Source organism: Danio rerio, chromosome 4 (genome assembly GCF_052040795.2).
Source record: "Danio rerio strain M-AB ecotype USA chromosome 4, GRCz13ab, whole genome shotgun sequence".
Lineage (NCBI taxonomy): Eukaryota > Metazoa > Chordata > Actinopteri > Cypriniformes > Danionidae > Danio > Danio rerio.
The window spans coordinates 68,679,513-68,694,617 of NC_141024.2; the positions used below are offsets into that span (position 1 = coordinate 68,679,513).

At 48.5% G+C, this 15,105-nt stretch overlaps 1 protein-coding gene, 2 long non-coding RNA genes and 6 other non-coding genes across 9 annotated transcripts in view; 2 read left to right on the forward strand and 7 right to left on the reverse strand.

Moving 5' to 3' along the window:
* The window catches only part of LOC101882744 (NLR family CARD domain-containing protein 3-like), a 297,907-nt gene that overhangs the window by 237,226 nt on the left and 45,576 nt on the right, over window positions 1-15,105 (forward strand). The gene's annotated exons all lie outside the window — the stretch shown is intronic.
* LOC137494417 (U1 spliceosomal RNA) lies at window positions 414-577 on the reverse strand. Its single transcript, XR_015486654.2, has one exon. It is a non-coding gene; the product is annotated as a U1 spliceosomal RNA (small nuclear RNA).
* LOC137494451 (U1 spliceosomal RNA) lies at window positions 1,963-2,126 on the reverse strand. Its single transcript, XR_015486421.2, has one exon. It is a non-coding gene; the product is annotated as a U1 spliceosomal RNA (small nuclear RNA).
* LOC137494409 (U1 spliceosomal RNA) lies at window positions 3,512-3,675 on the reverse strand. Its single transcript, XR_015484934.2, has one exon. It is a non-coding gene; the product is annotated as a U1 spliceosomal RNA (small nuclear RNA).
* Window positions 5,061-5,225, reverse strand: LOC137494269 (U1 spliceosomal RNA). The gene has a single exon (XR_015486432.2). It is a non-coding gene; the product is annotated as a U1 spliceosomal RNA (small nuclear RNA).
* Window positions 6,423-11,816, reverse strand: LOC148682367 (uncharacterized). The gene is made up of 2 exons (XR_015943056.1): window positions 9,653-11,816; window positions 6,423-9,414 (listed from the first exon to the last, which is right to left on the reverse strand). It is a non-coding gene; the product is annotated as an uncharacterized LOC148682367 (long non-coding RNA).
* On the reverse strand, window positions 6,611-6,774 carry LOC137494418 (U1 spliceosomal RNA). The gene has a single exon (XR_015486443.2). It is a non-coding gene; the product is annotated as a U1 spliceosomal RNA (small nuclear RNA).
* Window positions 8,160-8,323, reverse strand: LOC137494419 (U1 spliceosomal RNA). Its single transcript, XR_015486229.2, has one exon. It is a non-coding gene; the product is annotated as a U1 spliceosomal RNA (small nuclear RNA).
* Window positions 9,139-12,083, forward strand: LOC147845248 (uncharacterized). The gene is made up of 3 exons (XR_015943002.1): window positions 9,139-9,419; window positions 9,663-10,311; window positions 10,390-12,083. It is a non-coding gene; the product is annotated as an uncharacterized LOC147845248 (long non-coding RNA).

Here is a 15,105-nt window from a genome sequence, read left to right on the forward strand (position 1 = left end):
AGTTTTCGGCGTCAGAACGGGCTCTTCTAGCGACGGGTGGGCAGGCCTTCCACAGGCGCGCGCGGCTCTACTGGAGCAAAAGAGGCTTGGCAAAGGACGAGGAAGAGAGGGAAGCGCCGCTCCAGCGAGAGGGTGCTCGCTGCAGAGCCATTTGAGGAGAGCTGAGCTCCAGCGAGGGGGAGCATGAGCTGTCGCTCCTCCTCCTGTAAGCTGTTTTAATGCGTACACCAACCCCGCCCCTAACCCTACCCCCAGTGACATCACTCGTAGAAGAAGTGCAAAAAAGGTGGAGCTCAAGCTTAAGCTCCCCCTCGCTGGAGCTCAGCTCTCCTCAAATGGCTCTGCAGCGAGCACCACTTGGCTCCAGCCGGGTCCGACGCTACCGCCTGAACTCTGTCTTGAACCACTGTGCTCAGGGGAGAGCGCGAACGCAGTCCCCCACTACCAGAAATTATGCAGTCGAGATTCCCACATTTGGGGAATTCGCAGGGGTCAGCGTGGCCGGAGTGCAATGGCCAAGCCTCGCCCTGGGTGAACCACCTTCTTGATCATGGTATCTCCCCTGCCAGGTAAGTATGAGTTGCCGGGCGGCGCAAATGGCAGCCGCCGTTTTCTATCGGCCGTACTCTAGGGCGGTGATGCCCAGCCACCGAGCATGGGGAATGGGCCAGCAACCCCTGTCTCCTGACGGCGCTGTACTTGCAGCAGACGTGCCTGTGCCTGCAAACCACTCGCTAGTAACTGTGGCAACGCATGAAGAGTTTGAGCTTCCTCCAGATGCTTGCTCTGTGTTTTGTCATCAGTTGGGGCTGCCAACACATGGATTCCACCGGACGCACTCGATCTGGGGATAACAGACCCTCTATGGGGGGAGGGGATCCTCCTGTTCTTTCTTTCTTTTCCTCCATCTGTTTTCTTTCTCTACAGATGCCGTTTTTCTCTGCTTAGTTTCTGATTTGGTCTATTTGGACATGTCGACCTCCTGCTTTGCTGCGGTTCGGACCGCCTTTGCCTAGAGCTCCGTGCTTTGCACTCTTGCCTTGTATGTTTTGTGTCCTGTTTTCTTAGGTCAGCCTATCAGCACAGTGCTCAAACGACATAGCTTGAAGAAGACGACGGGATCTACAAACGTTCCGCAAAAGAACTTCACTGACGGAAGCGGAAGCGCTAACGAAACAACCTCCCGCTGCAAGCACCTTACATTCCTGGGACGGGAAACCACCGACGGCTAGCTGCGAAATTGCCTCTGGTTCAGATTGGTTTAGAACCGTCCCTCTGCCCAAAACGCCACAGACGTCTGCAAAAGATTGCAGTTCTTGAAACAAAGTTACCTCTGATCCGAGCCGAAGCGTTCGCTTACTTAATGGCAGATAAAATGATGACCTTTCACACGGTCTGCATTCGTTCCGTCAGTAACAGCGGCAGGCCGGTAAAAATAAAATTCTGACATTCCACAGGGCACACTCGCTTGGCGGACAAAAGCCACCGGGGGCTCTCTTTGCGTGTTCCTTCACCTGGTCAAACCGCTTTGAGGGGGGACCTTTCGAGTAGTTTTCGGCGTCAGAACGGGCTCTTCTAGCGACGGGTGGGCAGGCCTTCCACAGGCGCGCGCGGCTCTACTGGAGCAAAAGAGGCTTGGCAAAGGACGAGGAAGAGAGGGAAGCGCCGCTCCAGCGAGAGGGTGCTCGCTGCAGAGCCATTTGAGGAGAGCTGAGCTCCAGCGAGGGGGAGCATGAGCTGTCGCTCCTCCTCCTGTAAGCTGTTTTAATGCGTACACCAACCCCGCCCCTAACCCTACCCCCAGTGACATCACTCGTAGAAGAAGTGCAAAAAAGGTGGAGCTCAAGCTTAAGCTCCCCCTCGCTGGAGCTCAGCTCTCCTCAAATGGCTCTGCAGCGAGCACCACTTGGCTCCAGCCGGGTCCGACGCTACCGCCTGAACTCTGTCTTGAACCACTGTGCTCAGGGGAGAGCGCGAACGCAGTCCCCCACTACCAGAAATTATGCAGTCGAGATTCCCACATTTGGGGAATTCGCAGGGGTCAGCGTGGCCGGAGTGCAATGGCCAAGCCTCGCCCTGGGTGAACCACCTTCTTGATCATGGTATCTCCCCTGCCAGGTAAGTATGAGTTGCCGGGCGGCGCAAATGGCAGCCGCCGTTTTCTATCGGCCGTACTCCAGGGCGGTGATGCCCAGCCACCGAGCATGGGGAATGGGCCAGCAACCCCTGTCTCCTGACGGCGCTGTACTTGCAGCAGACGTGCCTGTGCCTGCAAACCACTCGCTAGTAACTGTGGCAACGCATGAAGAGTTTGAGCTTCCTCCAGATGCTTGCTCTGTGTTTTGTCATCAGTTGGGGCTGCCAACACATGGATTCCACCGGACGCACTCGATCTGGGGATAACAGACCCTCTATGGGGGGAGGGGATCCTCCTGTTCTTTCTTTCTTTTCCTCCATCTGTTTTCTTTCTCTACAGATGCCGTTTTTCTCTGCTTAGTTTCTGATTTGGTCTATTTGGACATGTCGACCTCCTGCTTTGCTGCGGTTCGGACCGCCTTTGCCTAGAGCTCCGTGCTTTGCACTCTTGCCTTGTATGTTTTGTGTCCTGTTTTCTTAGGTCAGCCTATCAGCACAGTGCTCAAACGACATAGCTTGAAGAAGACGACGGGATCTACAAACGTTCCGCAAAAGAACTTCACTGACGGAAGCGGAAGCGCTAACGAAACAACCTCCCGCTGCAAGCACCTTACATTCCTGGGACGGGAAACCACCGACGGCTGGCTGCGAAATTGCCTCTGGTTCAGATTGGTTTAGAACCGTCCCTCTGCCCAAAACGCCACAGACGTCTGCAAAAGATTGCAGTTCTTGAAACAAAGTTACCTCTGATCCGAGCCGAAGCGTTTGCTTACTTAATGGCAGATAAAATGATGACCTTTCACACGGTCTGCATTCGTTCCGTCAGTAACAGCGGCAGGCCGGTAAAAATAAAATTCTGACATTCCACAGGGCACACTCGCTTGGCGGACAAAAGCCACCGGGGGCTCTCTTTGCGTGTTCCTTCACCTGGTCAAACCGCTTTGAGGGGGGACCTTTCGAGTAGTTTTCGGCGTCAGAACGGGCTCTTCTAGCGACGGGTGGGCAGGCCTTCCACAGGCGCGCGCGGCTCTACTGGAGCAAAAGAGGCTTGGCAAAGGACGAGGAAGAGAGGGAAGCGCCGCTCCAGCGAGAGGGTGCTCGCTGCAGAGCCATTTGAGGAGAGCTGAGCTCCAGCGAGGGGGAGCATGAGCTGTCGCTCCTCCTCCTGTAAGCTGTTTTAATGCGTACACCAACCCCGCCCCTAACCCTACCCCCAGTGACATCACTCGTAGAAGAAGTGCAAAAAAGGTGGAGCTCAAGCTTAAGCTCCCCCTCGCTGGAGCTCAGCTCTCCTCAAATGGCTCTGCAGCGAGCACCACTTGGCTCCAGCCGGGTCCGACGCTACCGCCTGAACTCTGTCTTGAACCACTGTGCTCAGGGGAGAGCGCGAACGCAGTCCCCCACTACCAGAAATTATGCAGTCGAGATTCCCACATTTGGGGAATTCGCAGGGGTCAGCGTGGCCGGAGTGCAATGGCCAAGCCTCGCCCTGGGGGAACCACCTTCTTGATCATGGTATCTCCCCTGCCAGGTAAGTATGAGTTGCCGGGCGGCGCAAATGGCAGCCGCCGTTTTCTATCGGCCGTACTCCAGGGCGGTGATGCCCAGCCACCGAGCATGGGGAATGGGCCAGCAACCCCTGTCTCCTGACGGCGCTGTACTTGCAGCAGACGTGCCTGTGCCTGCAAACCACTCGCTAGTAACTGTGGCAACGCATGAAGAGTTTGAGCTTCCTCCAGATGCTTGCTCTGTGTTTTGTCATCAGTTGGGGCTGCCAACACATGGATTCCACCGGACGCACTCGATCTGGGGATAACAGACCCTCTATGGGGGGAGGGGATCCTCTTGTTCTTTCTTTCTTTTCCTCCATCTGTTTTCTTTCTCTACAGATGCCGTTTTTCTCTGCTTAGTTTCTGATTTGGTCTATTTGGACATGTCGACCTCCTGCTTTGCTGCGGTTCGGACCGCCTTTGCCTAGAGCTCCGTGCTTTGCACTCTTGCCTTGTATGTTTTGTGTCCTGTTTTCTTAGGTCAGCCTATCAGCACAGTGCTCAAACGACATAGCTTGAAGAAGACGACGGGATCTACAAACGTTCCGCAAAAGAACTTCACTGACGGAAGCGGAAGCGCTAACGAAACAACCTCCCGCTGCAAGCACCTTACATTCCTGGGACGGGAAACCACCGACGGCTGGCTGCGAAATTGCCTCTGGTTCAGATTGGTTTAGAACCGTCCCTCTGCCCAAAACGCCACAGACGTCTGCAAAAGATTGCAGTTCTTGAAACAAAGTTACCTCTGATCCGAGCCGAAGCGTTCGCTTACTTAATGGCAGATAAAATGATGACCTTTCACACGGTCTGCATTCGTTCCGTCAGTAACAGCGGCAGGCCGGTAAAAATAAAATTCTGACATTCCACAGGGCACACTCGCTTGGCGGACAAAAGCCACCGGGGGCTCTCTTTGCGTGTTCCTTCACCTGGTCAAACCGCTTTGAGGGGGGACCTTTCGAGTAGTTTTCGGCGTCAGAACGGGCTCTTCTAGCGACGGGTGGGCAGGCCTTCCACAGGCGCGCGCGGCTCTACTGGAGCAAAAGAGGCTTGGCAAAGGACGAGGAAGAGAGGGAAGCGCCGCTCCAGCGAGAGGGTGCTCGCTGCAGAGCCATTTGAGGAGAGCTGAGCTCCAGCGAGGGGGAGCATGAGCTGTCGCTCCTCCTCCTGTAAGCTGTTTTAATGCGTACACCAACCCCGCCCCTAACCCTACCCCCAGTGACATCACTCGTAGAAGAAGTGCAAAAAAGGTGGAGCTCAAGCTTAAGCTCCCCCTCGCTGGAGCTCAGCTCTCCTCAAATGGCTCTGCAGCGAGCACCACTTGGCTCCAGCCGGGTCCGACGCTACCGCCTGAAATCTGTCTTGAACCACTGTGCTCAGGGGAGAGCGCGAACGCAGTCCCCCCACTACCAGAAATTATGCAGTCGAGATTCCCACATTTGGGGAATTCGCAGGGGTCAGCGTGGCCGGAGTGCAATGGCCAAGCCTCGCCCTGGGTGAACCACCTTCTTGATCATGGTATCTCCCCTGCCAGGTAAGTATGAGTTGCCGGGCGGCGCAAATGGCAGCCGCCGTTTTCTATCGGCCGTACTCCAGGGCGGTGATGCCCAGCCACCGAGCATGGGGAATGGGCCAGCAACCCCTGTCTCCTGACGGCGCTGTACTTGCAGCAGACGTGCCTGTGCCTGCAAACCACTCGCTAGTAACTGTGGCAACGCATGAAGAGTTTGAGCTTCCTCCAGATGCTTGCTCTGTGTTTTGTCATCAGTTGGGGCTGCCAACACATGGATTCCACCGGACGCACTCGATCTGGGGATAACAGACCCTCTATGGGGGGAGGGGATCCTCCTGTTCTTTCTTTCTTTTCCTCCATCTGTTTTCTTTCTCTACAGATGCCGTTTTTCTCTGCTTAGTTTCTGATTTGGTCTATTTGGACATGTCGACCTCCTGCTTTGCTGCGGTTCGGACCGCCTTTGCCTAGAGCTCCGTGCTTTGCACTCTTGCCTTGTATGTTTTGTGTCCTGTTTTCTTAGGTCAGCCTATCAGCACAGTGCTCAAACGACATAGCTTGAAGAAGACGACGGGATCTACAAACGTTCCGCAAAAGAACTTCACTGACGGAAGCGGAAGCGCTAACGAAACAACCTCCCGCTGCAAGCACCTTACATTCCTGGGACGGGAAACCACCGACGGCTGGCTGCGAAATTGCCTCTGGTTCAGATTGGTTTAGAACCGTCCCTCTGCCCAAAACGCCACAGACGTCTGCAAAAGATTGCAGTTCTTGAAACAAAGTTACCTCTGATCCGAGCCGAAGCGTTCGCTTACTTAATGGCAGATAAAATGATGACCTTTCACACGGTCTGCATTCGTTCCGTCAGTAACAGCGGCAGGCCGGTAAAAATAAAATTCTGACATTCCACAGGGCACACTCGCTTGGCGGACAAAAGCCACCGGGGGCTCTCTTTGCGTGTTCCTTCACCTGGTCAAACCGCTTTGAGGGGGGACCTTTCGAGTAGTTTTCGGCGTCAGAACGGGCTCTTCTAGCGACGGGTGGGCAGGCCTTCCACAGGCGCGCGCGGCTCTACTGGAGCAAAAGAGGCTTGGCAAAGGACGAGGAAGAGAGGGAAGCGCCGCTCCAGCGAGAGGGTGCTCGCTGCAGAGCCATTTGAGGAGAGCTGAGCTCCAGCGAGGGGGAGCATGAGCTGTCGCTCCTCCTCCTGTAAGCTGTTTTAATGCGTACACCAACCCCGCCCCTAACCCTACCCCCAGTGACATCACTCGTAGAAGAAGTGCAAAAAAGGTGGAGCTCAAGCTTAAGCTCCCCCTCGCTGGAGCTCAGCTCTCCTCAAATGGCTCTGCAGCGAGCACCACTTGGCTCCAGCCGGGTCCGACGCTACCGCCTGAACTCTGTCTTGAACCACTGTGCTCAGGGGAGAGCGCGAACGCAGTCCCCCACTACCAGAAATTATGCAGTCGAGATTCCCACATTTGGGGAATTCGCAGGGGTCAGCGTGGCCGGAGTGCAATGGCCAAGCCTCGCCCTGGGTGAACCACCTTCTTGATCATGGTATCTCCCCTGCCAGGTAAGTATGAGTTGCCGGGCGGCGCAAATGGCAGCCGCCGTTTTCTATCGGCCGTACTCCAGGGCGGTGATGCCCAGCCACCGAGCATGGGGAATGGGCCAGCAACCCCTGTCTCCTGACGGCGCTGTACTTGCAGCAGACGTGCCTGTGCCTGCAAACCACTCGCTAGTAACTGTGGCAACGCATGAAGAGTTTGAGCTTCCTCCAGATGCTTGCTCTGTGTTTTGTCATCAGTTGGGGCTGCCAACACATGGATTCCACCGGACGCACTCGATCTGGGGATAACAGACCCTCTATGGGGGGAGGGGATCCTCCTGTTCTTTCTTTCTTTTCCTCCATCTGTTTTCTTTCTCTACAGATGCCGTTTTTCTCTGCTTAGTTTCTGATTTGGTCTATTTGGACATGTCGACCTCCTGCTTTGCTGCGGTTCGGACCGCCTTTGCCTAGAGCTCCGTGCTTTGCACTCTTGCCTTGTATGTTTTGTGTCCTGTTTTCTTAGGTCAGCCTATCAGCACAGTGCTCAAACGACATAGCTTGAAGAAGACGACGGGATCTACAAACGTTCCGCAAAAGAACTTCACTGACGGAAGCGGAAGCGCTAACGAAACAACCTCCCGCTGCAAGCACCTTACATTCCTGGGACGGGAAACCACCGACGGCTGGCTGCGAAATTGCCTCTGGTTCAGATTGGTTTAGAACCGTCCCTCTGCCCAAAACGCCACAGACGTCTGCAAAAGATTGCAGTTCTTGAAACAAAGTTACCTCTGATCCGAGCCGAAGCGTTCGCTTACTTAATGGCAGATAAAATGATGACCTTTCACACGGTCTGCATTCGTTCCGTCAGTAACAGCGGCAGGCCGGTAAAAATAAAATTCTGACATTCCACAGGGCACACTCGCTTGGCGGACAAAAGCCACCGGGGGCTCTCTTTGCGTGTTCCTTCACCTGGTCAAACCGCTTTGAGGGGGGACCTTTCGAGTAGTTTTCGGCGTCAGAACGGGCTCTTCTAGCGACGGGTGGGCAGGCCTTCCACAGGCGCGCGCGGCTCTACTGGAGCAAAAGAGGCTTGGCAAAGGACGAGGAAGAGAGGGAAGCGCCGCTCCAGCGAGAGGGTGCTCGCTGCAGAGCCATTTGAGGAGAGCTGAGCTCCAGCGAGGGGGAGCATGAGCTGTCGCTCCTCCTCCTGTAAGCTGTTTTAATGCGTACACCAACCCCGCCCCTAACCCTACCCCCAGTGACATCACTCGTAGAAGAAGTGCAAAAAAGGTGGAGCTCAAGCTTAAGCTCCCCCTCGCTGGAGCTCAGCTCTCCTCAAATGGCTCTGCAGCGAGCACCACTTGGCTCCAGCCGGGTCCGACGCTACCGCCTGAACTCTGTCTTGAACCACTGTGCTCAGGGGAGAGCGCGAACGCAGTCCCCCACTACCAGAAATTATGCAGTCGAGATTCCCACATTTGGGGAATTCGCAGGGGTCAGCGTGGCCGGAGTGCAATGGCCAAGCCTCGCCCTGGGGGAACCACCTTCTTGATCATGGTATCTCCCCTGCCAGGTAAGTATGAGTTGCCGGGCGGCGCAAATGGCAGCCGCCGTTTTCTATCGGCCGTACTCCAGGGCGGTGATGCCCAGCCACCGAGCATGGGGAATGGGCCAGCAACCCCTGTCTCCTGACGGCGCTGTACTTGCAGCAGACGTGCCTGTGCCTGCAAACCACTCGCTAGTAACTGTGGCAACGCATGAAGAGTTTGAGCTTCCTCCAGATGCTTGCTCTGTGTTTTGTCATCAGTTGGGGCTGCCAACACATGGATTCCACCGGACGCACTCGATCTGGGGATAACAGACCCTCTATGGGGGGAGGGGATCCTCCTGTTCTTTCTTTCTTTTCCTCCATCTGTTTTCTTTCTCTACAGATGCCGTTTTTCTCTGCTTAGTTTCTGATTTGGTCTATTTGGACATGTCGACCTCCTGCTTTGCTGCGGTTCGGACCGCCTTTGCCTAGAGCTCCGTGCTTTGCACTCTTGCCTTGTATGTTTTGTGTCCTGTTTTCTTAGGTCAGCCTATCAGCACAGTGCTCAAACGACATAGCTTGAAGAAGACGACGGGATCTACAAACGTTCCGCAAAAGAACTTCACTGACGGAAGCGGAAGCGCTAACGAAACAACCTCCCGCTGCAAGCACCTTACATTCCTGGGACGGGAAACCACCGACGGCTGGCTGCGAAATTGCCTCTGGTTCAGATTGGTTTAGAACCGTCCCTCTGCCCAAAACGCCACAGACGTCTGCAAAAGATTGCAGTTCTTGAAACAAAGTTACCTCTGATCCGAGCCGAAGCGTTCGCTTACTTAATGGCAGATAAAATGATGACCTTTCACACGGTCTGCATTCGTTCCGTCAGTAACAGCGGCAGGCCGGTAAAAATAAAATTCTGACATTCCACAGGGCACACTCGCTTGGCGGACAAAAGCCACCGGGGGCTCTCTTTGCGTGTTCCTTCACCTGGTCAAACCGCTTTGAGGGGGGACCTTTCGAGTAGTTTTCGGCGTCAGAACGGGCTCTTCTAGCGACGGGTGGGCAGGCCTTCCACAGGCGCGCGCGGCTCTACTGGAGCAAAAGAGGCTTGGCAAAGGACGAGGAAGAGAGGGAAGCGCCGCTCCAGCGAGAGGGTGCTCGCTGCAGAGCCATTTGAGGAGAGCTGAGCTCCAGCGAGGGGGAGCATGAGCTGTCGCTCCTCCTCCTGTAAGCTGTTTTAATGCGTACACCAACCCCGCCCCTAACCCTACCCCCAGTGACATCACTCGTAGAAGAAGTGCAAAAAAGGTGGAGCTCAAGCTTAAGCTCCCCCTCGCTGGAGCTCAGCTCTCCTCAAATGGCTCTGCAGCGAGCACCACTTGGCTCCAGCCGGGTCCGACGCTACCGCCTGAACTCTGTCTTGAACCACTGTGCTCAGGGGAGAGCGCGAACGCAGTCCCCCACTACCAGAAATTATGCAGTCGAGATTCCCACATTTGGGGAGTTCGCAGACATCTGCCCAGGGAACGTGCAATGGTAACTGTAGACTGTAGACTCTCGTCCAACGAGAAGCCGCGATTGTCTACAGTTTGCTTAGACCCTGGGCTAATCGGAGGGATGCATTGTCTAAAGTTTAAAATCAGGGCCAATCAGCGCTGAGAATTTTCCAAAGTTTCTCTTGCTCTGAATGCTCAATTTATCGGGTCAGAAAGTTCATCTGCTGTCGAGATTAATTCGTATGTTAAAGTGATTTTGTGTGGAAAGTTATTTTTATACTGTTATATTGATGCACAGTATGTTTTGTTCACGACATGTTTGAAATATCTCACTTTTTGAGCAGTATTCGTGAGGCTGCGCCTTCAGAAAGTACACCTGTTGTTGAGATTTCGTGTGGTAAGTTATTTTTATACTGTTATATTGATGCACAATATGTTCTGGTTACATCACGTTCGAAGTTTTTCACTCTTTGTGCAGCATTTTGTCTTTGTTCATGAGGCTGCGCTGTCAGCAAATACACCTCTCATAGTGATTTAGAGCGGTAGGTTATTTTTATCCTGTTCTGATAAACAGTATGTTTTGCTCACATCACATTTAAAATATTTCACTGTGTGTGCAGTATTTTGTCTGTGTGCCTGACGCTGCGCTGTCAGACGTTCATCCATTACAGAGATTTTGTGCGGTAAGTTATTTTTATTGTTACATTAATGCTAAGGTCACATCATGTTTGAAATATCTCATTCTTTGTGCAGTGTTTGGTCTGTGCTGGTGACGCTGTGTCGTCAGAAAGTTCACCTGTCCTAGAGATTTCGTGTTGTAGGTTATTTTTATACTGTGATATTACTTATATGTATATATGGCTGCAAAAAACCTGAAAAAGTTTAGCTTATGTATTATTTTCAACGCTCGTGTCGGTTTGATAGCTCCATTTACATAGTAAACAGTTGTTTCATTAAAATATAGCAACCATCATGCTAATAAATAAATATCCCTTCATATACAGCAATATATGTGACCATGACAATTATTATCATTAGTTGTTACTATGAGAAGTAAAGAACATTTTAAGATCTTAGCTGGGACAAAACATATGATCCATACCTGTACACAGTAAAATCATCAGAGTAAAATTTACTCAGTTCAGAGAACATTTGGTCCCTCTCTAAATTGAGCAAAATTTACTCAGCAGCAGAGTAAAGTTAATGAGCCGATGATGAGTTTAATTAAGTGATGATTGAGCACTGATGATGAACACCTGCTGTTAATATGCAGAAACAGAAGAGAAGCAGCAGCAGCTACGCTCATTGCTTACCTGATTGACTTTATTTCTGTCAGATGTTCAAAAAATCCATATGAGACTGTGGCGAGGGGGCGTGGCCGAGAGCCGTGGGAACGGAGTAAGGCCACCGTGTAAGTGGATACACCTGCGGTGCGCACCTGCCTCGGATCCCACGGAAGGAGCTCTGGACCATAAAAGGAGGAACTATGGCAGAGGAAGCCGAGAGAGGACCGGGCCCGGACATATTTTACTTTTGCTTTCAGTTTGACAGCAGTCTTCGTGAGGAGCTGCCGTCCGTCCGTTTTGGTTTAGACACGGAGACTGCCGTCCCTGTTATTAATAAATATTTTAAAACTGCGTCGGTTCTCCGCCTCCTTCTTTCTGGCGGCCAAAGGGGCATGAACTTTATTACAGTGGTGCCGAAGCCCGGGAGAAGGAGGGACGCGTTGTCCTGAGAGAGGGGCGAGTGTTTGGGAGTTAACCCGAGTGGGGGAGAAACCTGTTCGTCTGCCCAGAGTGCCGGGGTGGCCTGAGGCTGGCGAGGAAAGGATCTGCCTGCTGCCGTCTCCCAGCTTGGGGAGGAGCAGGAGACGCAGGGCTCACCACCGAAGGGGAAAGTGCTGAAGGGAGCCATCCCACAGAACCCGGGGGAGTTGCCACGATCCACCATGATGCCAGAGCCTGCATCCATCCACGGAAGCGGAGCAGGAGACCAGAGAAGCCGCCAGCCAGCCAGGAGAACCGCCGCCGGACGCCAGAAGACAGACGGGTGGATAGATTCCTCCACAGGGCTCCCAGCACGTCGTCGCATCTCTCAGCTGGTGGAGGACCGAGTGGCAGCGTGTCTGGAGAACCGAACCCCAATTTTTTTTTCTTTTTCCTCTCTCCCCTTTCCTGGTCTACTCTGTCTTTCCTTTTTTTCATCTCCTGTTCTCTCGGCCCATCTCATATAGGTCTCGCAGGGGCTGTGGCGCCAACCCCCCATTGTCTCCGTGAGGAGCTGCCGTCCCTGTTATTAATAAATATTTTTAAACTACGTCGGTTCTCCGCCTCCTTCTTCCAGGCGGCCAAAGGGCCGTGAACTTTATTACAGAGACTTATAGTGAAGTCCAGTGTTGTAATGAGAAACTAAATCATTTGGTGATGAAAGGTTAGTAATTTCAGGAAGAGAGTTAATACTAGCAAAAAAAGGATTCTAAATTAATATGTTTTATGTTACGGAAGGAAATAGTACGGAGAGATTTGGTGGAAGAAAGAGAGAGTGCAAAATTAAATCAGAGGAGAAAATTATCCGTTATAGGGAGTTCCTCAGCAGAGAGGTCAATGGGTGAAACACCAGAGCAGCAGATGAGGTTGAGGGTGTGTCCTTTAGAGTGTGTGGGAACATTGACATGCTGTTGAAGTCCAAAGCTCTCAAGACAGGATATAAAATCTCTTGTAAGGGAGTTATTAAAATTATCCACATAAATATTAAAATCTCCTAAAACTATAATATTAGGTGAGAGGGTGGTAATATGTGTTAAAAAGCAGCAAAGTCATTTAGAAATTCATTATTTAGTTTGGGTGGACGATAAATTATGGCAACATTTGTAGGTGTGGATCCAGAAAGTTTTGAAATCATAGATTCGAATGAAGGAATAATGTGAAAATGTTTTTAAAGGAAAATGAGAAAGATTTTCAAGAATGTGTTCTCAAAAATTTCTACATTTGTTTCAGAAACAAAGTGCATAAAAGACCAGTTTCAGAACAATTTTGGAAAAAAAATATTTGTGGAAATAGACGAAGAGGGAATCTGGAAGAATTTAAAATGGAAATATTTAGACGCAAAAATTGAAACGTTGGATTATTTCATCCGACATAATGTTATTTTCACTGAAACAAAACTGGCACAAATTGGAAGCAGTGAGAATGCATTATGCAAAATATGTGGACTGGAAAATGAAGGTATTATGCATTTGTTTTTAAAATGTGTTGAATTTAATACATTTATGGCAAAGTTAAAAGAAAGTATTAAACAAATGATGAAAAGTAAAACAGAGCAGATTGAGGAGGAGACAGAATGGAGGAACCTGATGGATCTTCTCTGTCCCCACCCTGTGGCCCTCAGCAGCCCTCTCGACGTCACATGGCCTTAGACTGCAGAGTAGTGACCCCTGAACCCCATTGGTGTCACCTGTGGCTTTGAAGGGTGCTCATGCTTGTTGAAATTAAACAAATTACCCAATATGGTAAAAAATCAAAGGCGGGAACTGGCATAATTAGCCATGTGCTTTCTGGGGTATGACAGGTGCATATTAATTAGCCATGTGCTGTAGATTGCTCTCATTGTATATCATTTATTACATAATTTGAAAAAGAAAATCCATTTTAAATGAATTGGGTAACATATAATAATAAGTATTATATTTTAATAAATGTATTACATTATATTCAAATATAATTGTATGTTTATTTGCAACATAACTAAATATAGCTTTTTTGAATTGCATGTCAGTTAGATAAAATGTTTTTATGATTGGGACTTATATTTCACACCTTTTAAGAAATAAAATATTTTAAAAGTTCAATAATAAACATACTGAAATATTGACTTTTAAATGTTTTAGAATTTTGTCAATTATATTGACCGCAATGTTCAGGTAACTTATTTATTAATATTAAATAACACATAATAAAATATTTAAACAACTGATTAAACTAAATATAGTACCTAAAATATTAGGTTGTAGGATATAAGAAATATTACATTAAAATACTTTCAAATTTAAATTTCAGGCATTGATATTTAAATAGGTTTGTCATTTTTTTAAAGTTTAATAAATTATTTAAAAATTCAATTAAATATATTTTAAAATATTTCATTTACATCAATGTTTACAGTTATATTTACATATACACATATTTTTAGGTGTTACTGCATTTACATTGAACATTTACTTAAATTTAATTTACAATATAATTTTATACCATTTTATTTTAACTGTTAGCTAAACTACAGTTTATAACTTGTTTATGAATAATATACAGAACCCTAATATTACCATCCTTTAAATTACACAATGATAACATTAAAGCAACCACATGAATATGTGTACGCAGTGTATTTTTGGAAGTTTAATTTTATCCTTCAACTCTTGTTTGCAATAAATGAATAGAAAAAAATGATGTAAAGTGTAATATAAATATTGTGTAAAGTTATTCAAGTCACAACAGATAACCCACTCTTGGGACACTGTAGCTACTAAACAAATATCTTTAAAAAAAAGCTGAAATGTACACAGAGATTAGAAATAAAATAAAAAAAATGTTTATTTACACAAAATATATAAGTATTTATTACTTAACATACTTAACATATTAGGGCAGTGCAATATAGCGTAAAATTATTTTATTAATCACAACAGTTTACGCAATATTTTTAAAAAATCACAAACGTATGATAAATTATTATTTTATAAACTACCTTCCCAGTAGTTGCTGCTCGGCTATTTGCTAGAGCAGCTCAAAGCTTAACGCAGAGCTGAAAATAAACACTAATAGCAGAAGTTAAGAAGAAAAAAGAAAATGAAAACAGCCAATCAGAGTCAGAATATCTTGCTTATTTGTTTTAAAAAAAAATGATGTTTGCACCTTTACAGTGTTTTTAGACATAGACTTAATTTGTAGAATTAGTTATTTGCATCTGAACAATATCTTTTAACTGTTTAATTTTTTTAAGTAAAAGATTTAATAACACAGTTAAAAAATGCATTTTTGTAGGGAAATGTTATCTTAGAAATAATAGCATTTTCTATGCTATCATAAAGCCCTACAACTTGTACATGTATATTTATATTTGTTTTATACAAAATAAACATTTATCTTGCTTAGTTGTTTTAAAGACTAAATGTTTGCACCTTGACAGTGTTTTTAGACTTATCATTTTTAGAATTAGAGTTAATTGCATCTGAACAATATCTTTTAACCACTTAATATTATTAAGTAAATGATTTGATAACAGAGAAAAAAAATGCATTTTTCTAGGGAAATGTTATTTTAGATATAATCGCGTTTTTC